General features: G+C 46.1%; 1 long non-coding RNA gene across 1 annotated transcript; it reads left to right on the top strand.

Moving 5' to 3' along the window:
* The first annotated feature begins 258 nt into the window (after positions 1-258).
* On the top strand, positions 259-7425 carry LOC136012650 (uncharacterized). Its single transcript, XR_010611875.1, has 3 exons — positions 259-480; positions 5410-5599; positions 5748-7425. It is a non-coding gene; the product is annotated as an uncharacterized LOC136012650 (long non-coding RNA).
* Positions 7426-8738: the final 1313 nt, after the last annotated feature.

Raw genomic sequence — 8738 nt, forward strand, 5'->3', positions numbered from 1 at the left:
ATTGTATTCTCTTCCCTTGTTATTTTCTCTTATCATTATTATCATTGGCGGTAGCAGCAGTGGTTTGTGTTATACCTTAGTTACTGGGCTGTTCTTATCTCAACCCGTGGGAGTTACATTCTCCTGATTCTCCTCCCCATTCCTCCGGGAGCCCGGGGTGGGGGTGGGGGTGGGGGGGGGATGGAGAGGAAAGAAAGAGGGAGAAAAAGGTGGGGGGGTGGTGAGTGGACAAGCTGTGTGGATCGGTTTAAACCACGACACATGGGATTCTAACTGGGAATTACTCCGTTAGAGACTGTGCCCTGCAATGTAAAACTGTACTTGCTTTTCAAATCTGGTGTTCACACCGCCATCTAAACAGCACAGCCTTTTTTTCTGGCTCCGCTGCTACACCCCTGTGGAAGAACATTTGCACAGGACATGGCCCCCACAGTTTTCAAGTGTTTTTTGGCTGGAAACCAGTGGATCATCATACTCTTGGTGAGATATGAAGGGATGGGGTAGTCTGCTTAAGAACAATACAAAATAATGCCTTTCCATGGCTTTTTTTTCCTTTATGCATACATAAAATGTATGGGAGGTTGTGAGTGCTCCATCCCTGGCGGTGTTCAAGGCCAGGTTGGATGAAGCCTTGCGTGGGATGGTTTAGTGTGAGGTGTCCCTGCCCATGGCAGGGGGGTTGGAACTAGATGATCTTGAGGTCCTTTCCAACCCTGACTATTCTATGATTCTATGTTTCTAAAATATATAAATTATTTTACATTTAGAAGAGCTGGGGTTTGGGGCTTTCCTACTAAATTAAGAATTTAATTATGTTTTTTAAAAGTCATTGCTTTAAATAGTAGACTAACAAATAGAGTCACTGCAGTTGGGGAGCAGGAACAATAGCCTTCAGGCAGAGCATGGCAAAAAACATCACAGGTTTGTCCCAGGCTTTAGCATCACCTCTCTCCAACTGTCATCAGCTCTGGAAGGGGAAGGGGAAGAGATGTAACATGTCATTCAAAACCTGTTTTTCACTCAAAAAAATATCCATAAGTATTTGTATCTTCAGCTACCAAAACAAAATTAATCTAATCAATAGCTTACCTGAATTTCGTTAACAACAAATACATATTAAAAAAATTAAAATATTTAGCAAATCACTTCTTCATCCCTCATGATGTTTTAGCTGGGTATTTTGAGCTATCATTGCACACAGCTGAGAAAAAGCTGGGCTACCCACTTGCATTGATAGCTGGGAATATTGCTGAAGTGTCAACTTGCCTTCCAGAAGTTCATAAGAAAAAGGAGATTGCCCACAACTTCTTTCCTTGTCACCATGCAAAGAGAATCCTTCAGAAATCCTCCAGTACTCAGGCCCTGTTCTGCAGCACCTCAGATACATGTGCTGACAATGACATGACAATGTCCTCCTTTTTTGAGGACAAGAGGGAAAGGGTGCCTGATCCCATCAAACAAGGAGAGGTTTATCATAGAATCAGAGGATAGCTTGGGTTGGAAGTGGCTTTCAAAGGTCATCTGGTTCAACCCCTCTGCAATGAGTAAGGAAATCTTCAACTAGAGCAGGTTGCTCCAAACCACATCCAGCCTGGCTTTGAATGTCTCCAGGGATGGCACATAGAATCATAGAATCATAGAATAGTTAGGGTTGGAAAGGACCTCAAGATCATCTAGTTCCAACCCCCCTGCCATAGGCGGGGACACCTCACACTAAACCATCCCACCCAAGGCTTCATCCAACCTGGCCTTGAACACTGCCAGGGATGGAGCACTCACAACTTCCCTGGGCAACCCATTCCAGTGCCTCGCCACCCTAACAGGAAAGAATTTCCTCCTTATATCCAATCTAAACTTACCCTGTTTAAGTTTGAACCCATTACCCCTTGTCCTGTCACTATAGTCCCTGATGAAGAGTCCCTCCCCAGCATCCCTATAGGCCCCCTTCAGGTACTGGAAGGCTGCTATGAGGTCTCCACGCAGCCTTCTCTTCTCCAGGCTGAACAGCCCCAACTTCCTCAGCCTGTCTTCATACGGGAGGTGCTCCAGTCCCCTGATCATCCTCGTGGCCCTCCTCTGGACTTGTTCCAGCAGTTCCATGTCCTTTTGATGTTGAGGACACCAGAACTGCACACAATACTCCAGGTGAGGTCTCACAAGAGCAGAGTAGAGGGGCAGGATCACCTCCTTCGACCTGCTGGTCACGCTCCTTTTGATGCAGCCCAGGATACGGTTGGCTTTCTGGGCTGCAAGCACACACTGCCAGCTCATGTTCATTTACTCATCATCCAGCACCCCCAAGTCCTTCTCCGCAGGGCTGCTCTGAATCTCTTCTTTGCCCAATCTGTAGCTGTGCCCTGAGCAACTTGTGCCAATATTTTACCACCCTCATTGTACGACATTTTTCCTCATGTCCAGCCTGAAATCTCCCCTCCTTTAGTTTAAACCCGCGTCCTACTGGAAGAGGCCTTGCTAAAAAGTCTCTCCCCATCTTTCTTATAGGCCCTCTTTAAGTACTGAAAGGCCATTTCACCCATCCTCCAACCAGGGAGCCATTGGGTCCAACCTACCTGTTGCTGCGTGGGCTTGCTCTGCACCTTGCAGTGGGTTTAGCATGTGGCTGAGGAGTTTTATAGCAATGTGTGCTGGGGTATCAAGCCCAATAGCAGTGTAGCTACTAGAGACGACAGCCAGCTCTGCCACACCAACGGCCGGCTTGGCTGCTCACCAGGATCATAAGCAAAGCAGTTAATTTGCATCTAAATTACTCAGGATTTTAATCAGAGATTAATAAACAAAGGTTCCAGTAATTGTTTATACAGATCACAGCAATAGTGCTTCACACAACACAGTGGCCAACATCATCTGCTCTTGGGGCTGTAGAGAAATGCAACTGGAAAAGAAAAACCTGCTGCTCTGCTGGAGCTGACTTATCCACATGCAGCTCTCACTCCAGCAATGGCAGGAACCCCACTAGACCACAGGGGAGATGGGGGGCACTGCCTGTACCTGGATGTCTCTCCTGGGCCCCTGGCAGGCAGGATGCCATCACTGCCTGAATGAGGAGCTCAGGCCTGAATCCTCTCCTCCTTCTTCTCCCCCTCATCCTCCTCCTCCTCACCAGGAGCCACCCTGCTTCAGCACAGCCCTGGCAGTCTTGGGCTGCCATCCAGACCCCCTGAATTTCCACACTTGGAACCCCCAGCACGAGGTGACCCTGCTAAACAGCCTCCCACCATAGCAACAACCTTCACTGCTTCTACATAGCACATCAAGGAAAAAGCCTAATGCATCAGTCTTTACTGGCAGAGGATCTCTGCCTATGCTGTGCCTTTGGCAGCTGGAGAGGCACTGGTGCGAGGCATTCACAGACAGGGCACCAGCCAGGGAGGGTGGAAGAGAGGAAACCAGCTCTCCTCCACGAGTGCTTCATGCTGAAATAATATAATGGCTGACGGAGATGTGTACTTCTCCATATTAGCCTTAAACCACAAATTTGTCAGTGGGTCAGTCATCTTGATGTCCCCCTTATACTCTGTGGGGTTTTTGTCTTCATGCATGCATATGCTTCAGTTTGGATAAAAAACAAAAGTAAAATTAGAGATTGGACTCCAAGTTCTTACAGTAATCTCAACCACTTAGCTTTATGCTGCTAAAGTTAGTCACATAAAAATAGAGGATTTTGAGTCAATACTGCCTAGAAACTGCTGTTGCAAATAAGAGAAAGGAAAATGGATATAGCTCTTTACCTAAAAAAATGCAAGACCAAAAAATTCCCTGAGCACAGAGATGTTCTGCACAGCCACATCAGTACACTTAGCAGAGTGAGGACAAGAGAGACTCCCTTGTGCAATAAATTAGCAGCTCACTTGTCCCTGTTTAAGAAGTCACATCCCTTGACACTGCTGAAGAAAAAACCTGCTTTAACAGGAAGGTACTGGAGCACATCAACAGCACAAAGGACTCGCATGTTTTTCCAAGAAACTTGAATTGATCTGGGCTTTAAGTTTCACTTCCCTCAGCAATGCTAGGCAAGAGCAGGCACAGCAAGACTATTTTAGCTTATTTTTTGTTAGTGGCTTGCAAACAGAAACTCAACAGCTTAACAGTTTAGCACAACTGGCGATACTCAGCTTCAATGACTAGATATGCCTGAAAGATGTCGTAGCAGACTGGGAGGATTTCACATTTATTCTGCCCAAAGACTTGCTTTACCACTGTTTGTCACTGCAGGTAATTGGCCCTGCTCAGTCTCTGCATTTAGCAAAGAAAGACTCCAGATTTTTCTGGTCATGAGTAAAGGAGAGCGTAGTTTTCAGTCCATCTTGGTGGTAGCTTTCAAGATTTCTTTTCTAAGAAAAAGAAAGCAAATGAGTTTAGAACTGCTTCTGAGAAGGCCTTCCATGCAGGTACAGATTCACAGAGATAAGCAGAATTGTGGACAGGAGAGGAAAACAGTAATCACTTAAAGAGATTTGCAGTTACTCTCTCCCATTAGGAAGTCCCTGTACATCTCTGGCCACATAATACACAATTCTTCTCCCCTCCCCACTTCTCCTGACCTGTTGGAGTTGTACCTGTCCTTACCTGCAACAAGCACCTGCCACCAGCACTGCCATTTATCTCTGAGATGTTTCTGTTTGAGCTAGTACCTCCTGGCCTCATCCCAACCTCCTCATCCTCCCGGGGCACTGGAGGGTTGGGTGGCACTTCCTCATCAGCACTCACTGCCCCACACTGAGAACATTGTGGGTTACAGCTGCTGCGCAGATGACAATCACTCCTAGTTCAGGTTACTCCGCTGAGGGAAAATCTCATTCATCTTACTCACTTCAATGTGCTCCAGATACTATGCAAGCATCCTATCAAAACCTTCCTCTAGATAATCCTGTGTAGCCTTGTGGGATGCTGGGTGGAAATAGATGGATGAAATGAGTGGAAAAGAGCAGCCAGGATCTCTGGAGTAGCTGATAGGGCTGCTGCCTGATACAGCTGTGCACAAGGACACAAATTTGTGTCTCTTTCTCACTGCTGAAGACAAAATTCAGTGAAATGACCCATACTGCCTCCTCTGGAATTTTTTCCATGTTACAAAATCCCCCCAGAATTCAGGTTGGAAGGGGCCCTGGGAGGTCCCCTATTCAGAGCAAGTCCAGTTAGAAAAAGTTGCTCAGAGCCCTGTTCAATTCAGTTTTGAGTGTGTCCAAACTGGAAAAAGCACAATGCCTCTGGGCAGCCTGTTCCAGTGCTCAGCCACCTTCTCTGTGAAATTTTTTCCTTGTATCTGATCAAAATTTCCCTTTGCTGAAATCTGTGTCCCTGTTCTCCAAGAAGAGCCTGGCTCCACAGTCTCCCATTCGGTAGCAGCAGACAGCAAATAGATTCCTCTCTTTGTGGTTTATTTTCCAGGATAAACAAATCCTGCTCCGTCAGCCCTTGTTCATACATCAAGTGCACTTTTCCTCTCTACCTACCTTCACGGCCCTCCGCTAACGTCTCTCCAGTGACACCTCCATTAGAATGGGGTTGAAAACTGCAGACACAGTTTCTCCAACACAGTCTCTCCATCGATGGCCCCAGGAGTGCCAATGCCTCCATGGTAAGGGATCTCGCCACCCTGTGCCTGAAAACGATGCTTGGGCAAGGCAAAGGCTCTCTTGGAGCCAATGGAGATGTCCCTGGCACTGGGAGGCAGCCTCCAGCAGATCAAGAAATGTAATTATCTCCATTTACTCTTTTCTTGTTAGACCACACCTGAAGTGCTGTGTCTAGGCGTCCCTAATTCAGGGAAGTTATTGATGACCCAAAGAGAGCTCAGCAGAGGACTACCCAGCTGGAGCATCTTGCCCTGTGAGGAGATGCTGGGAGATGTGGGGCTTGTTCAACCTGGAGAAGAAGAAACAGCTTCAGGGAGACCTTCCAGTACCTACAAGGATTTAATTGAGGAGATGCTTCACTGAGATGCATGAGAGAGAACAAGACAGTGGTCTGGTCAGGCAGAAGCAAGTGCCATCATCTCCCAGAAGATTCAGTGTGCCAGCCCTCGGCCTGACACCACTGGAGGGCCTGAGGGAAGGAGAGCCTGCAGCTCCCACTGGGACTCCTTTTACACACCCTGGCATCAAGGGTTGTTGACTTTTTTTTTTACAGCAGAGTGGGGGCCATTAGGATCCTTGTGGCCAGGAAGAGGAGAGAGGTGCCCCTGCCTCCTCATGCAATGAGTGGCACCATGGGCACCGACGAGTTCGGCATCTTTGGCATCACCCTGTACTTACTCTCATCCATGACTGCCAGACAGGGGTGCCATCTGTTGTGATGAATGCCCTAACTGCAGACACCATGGTCTGTCTCAGCCTTAAGTCCAGTGTAAGCTATGCAGGCTCCTTCTTGGGGATCAGGAGAAGCATGACTCTTATGGGAGTGGGGCCTGAAAAGGGGGCAGGAAAAACAGTCTACAGCACGCTCCTGTGCTGTCCCCACGAGTGCTACGCTGAATGCACCAGCAGCATATCCCTAACTGGTACCTTGATTGGCCTTCAGTTCTTTTGTCCACCTCCATCATGGAGAGTAATGACACACCAGAAAATTTCCTGCATCCTGACTGTAAAAACAAAGTAGGACATTGCCTCTACTGCAGGGCTCATTCTTTGTTACTGAAGCACATCATGTAGCAGTTTGCAATTAAAACCATCAACAGCATGGAAGGCCATACCACAATAGCTTTGTAGTCAATTATTTGATTTATAATTAAACATGTAGAATTTCAGCTTACTGACTAGAAAGTAGGACAAGTACTTTCTGTTCGCCTGGTTCTAAAAAAAGAAAAAAACCCAAGAAATTAAAAAAAAGGCAGGAATCCAGGATCCAGGCTGTGTTTTAGATATCATAGATAATTTCTCTCCTCCAGCATGGGCTGTCTAGACAATGAGCAGGTTAGAACAAGGTAAGTTTTGGGATGCAAATTTTAAGTATTGCCATAGCAACAATTAGAACCCTCCCAAACCCAAACAGCTGGTGGCTATGAAAGCTCCTTAGCCATCTGGGAAGGGAAGCTGGGTAAGACACAGAGAGTATTGCAACATGTGGGTCGGATTGGCATGATCCGTCCATGTGATGACATTCTCCTCAGTTCATCAACGCTTTTGTAAGCTGATTCAGCACAGTAATATTGCACAGTGAGCCAGTCCTTTGAGTTGACCCTGAGGACATCAATTTCCAGCTACTTTTTCACTCACACACCCATGCCATATTGTACATCTCTTCCTTCCTTTTCCACCTCCCTCTCAGATGGTGAGGAAGATTTAAAGGTAGCTCTTGTGTCAGAGTCCACCAAAGGACACAATACTTCAATATTTGTCAGCTCTAAAATAAATGATATGATGAAGAAAAGACCAGATATGTGACTGTTCTCAATCTGGCTGGCGCACTGAACTTTACTTTGTTTAAACCTCCAAATCCTAGTGGTTCTGGGGCCAGCCAAATACACGTGGGGCAGTACAGTCTCTGCTAAGCACATCAGGTGCATCTCTGTGGTCAGGCCTTGCAGTTCTTTCAGCTGGCTTTCAGGTTTCATGTGCATACAGTGATACACAGCCTATTGCATGGGCATCCGGTACACAGCATACAGTGTGCTAGTGCTAAAACCAGTTTTTACCCAGCTGATGAGTAGAACACTATACTGGATCCTGCCAATTCATGCTGTCTTCTCTGAGAAGCGGTAAGCATTATCTTGATGGCTGTGACACTTTCCTAACCACTTCACACAATTAGTCTTGAGGGCCTTTTAAAAAAATTTCTGTAAAATGTACTCTCCACTGCTCTCCTGTAAACATTAGGTTATATTTTTATCTTCCACAGCTTTGAAAGAGGCCACTAGAAAGAGTGCCTTTCTCTGCCTCCACTGGGTACACCAGGAGGCTCATGAGGGCCACCAACTTCCAGTTCCTCCAGGATTTCCATGCGCATGTAATGAGAATGAATGCTGAGCCACAGCTCATTGTCCAAGATCCCAAACATCTGTCTGTGGGAAAGAGGTTTTGTGTATCCATACAACTTATTCTAAAATGTACTTTCATGTGAATACAGTTTGATTTGTGCTCAAGACTTGGATGCTTTTTCTACTCACAAGCACCCTGTGGAGGGCCTATGGCATCACTGGAGCAGGAGAAAGACTTCATGTTGCGAGTGGCCAAACATGTGCATGTACCTAATGTGTTTTCTTACCTGGAGAGCAGACTTAGCTACCTATATAGCAAAAACTATCACTATCTTTCCCATACTCTGGCTTTTGAATATCTCTATTAGTTACCCTTGAAAAACATTCACTTTTAGGGTCATGATATGACAGTAAAATAAGACCTCAGTAATGCATATGTGACTTTTCCATACCTTGACAGTAGAAAAGGGGCTTTACTTGGTGATTTGTACATTGAGGCATTTGTATTCCCACTTGCTACTCTGCCTTTAAACAGTGATGGTGAACTGTTGCTCTTTATAGACAAGACTACACATTGGTCTGTCAAAAGAACCTACATGCTTGCATGCAATATTTCAGGAAAGTGAAGCAATAAAGCTTCCCAGTGAATCTTTTCGGGAGCCAGATTTCAGCTTGACCAGTAAAAAGTACACCTCAGTGCAGAAGTAGCTCCTCTCTTATCACCAGCCTAACCCAAGCATTGTTTCCAAAAGCTTGGAATGTTTTGGGTATCACAGTGATTGCTCATGCAGAAGAGGCAGAT

This window comes from Lathamus discolor, chromosome 4 (genome assembly GCF_037157495.1).
Source record: "Lathamus discolor isolate bLatDis1 chromosome 4, bLatDis1.hap1, whole genome shotgun sequence".
NCBI classification, from domain to species: Eukaryota; Metazoa; Chordata; class Aves; order Psittaciformes; family Psittacidae; genus Lathamus; species Lathamus discolor.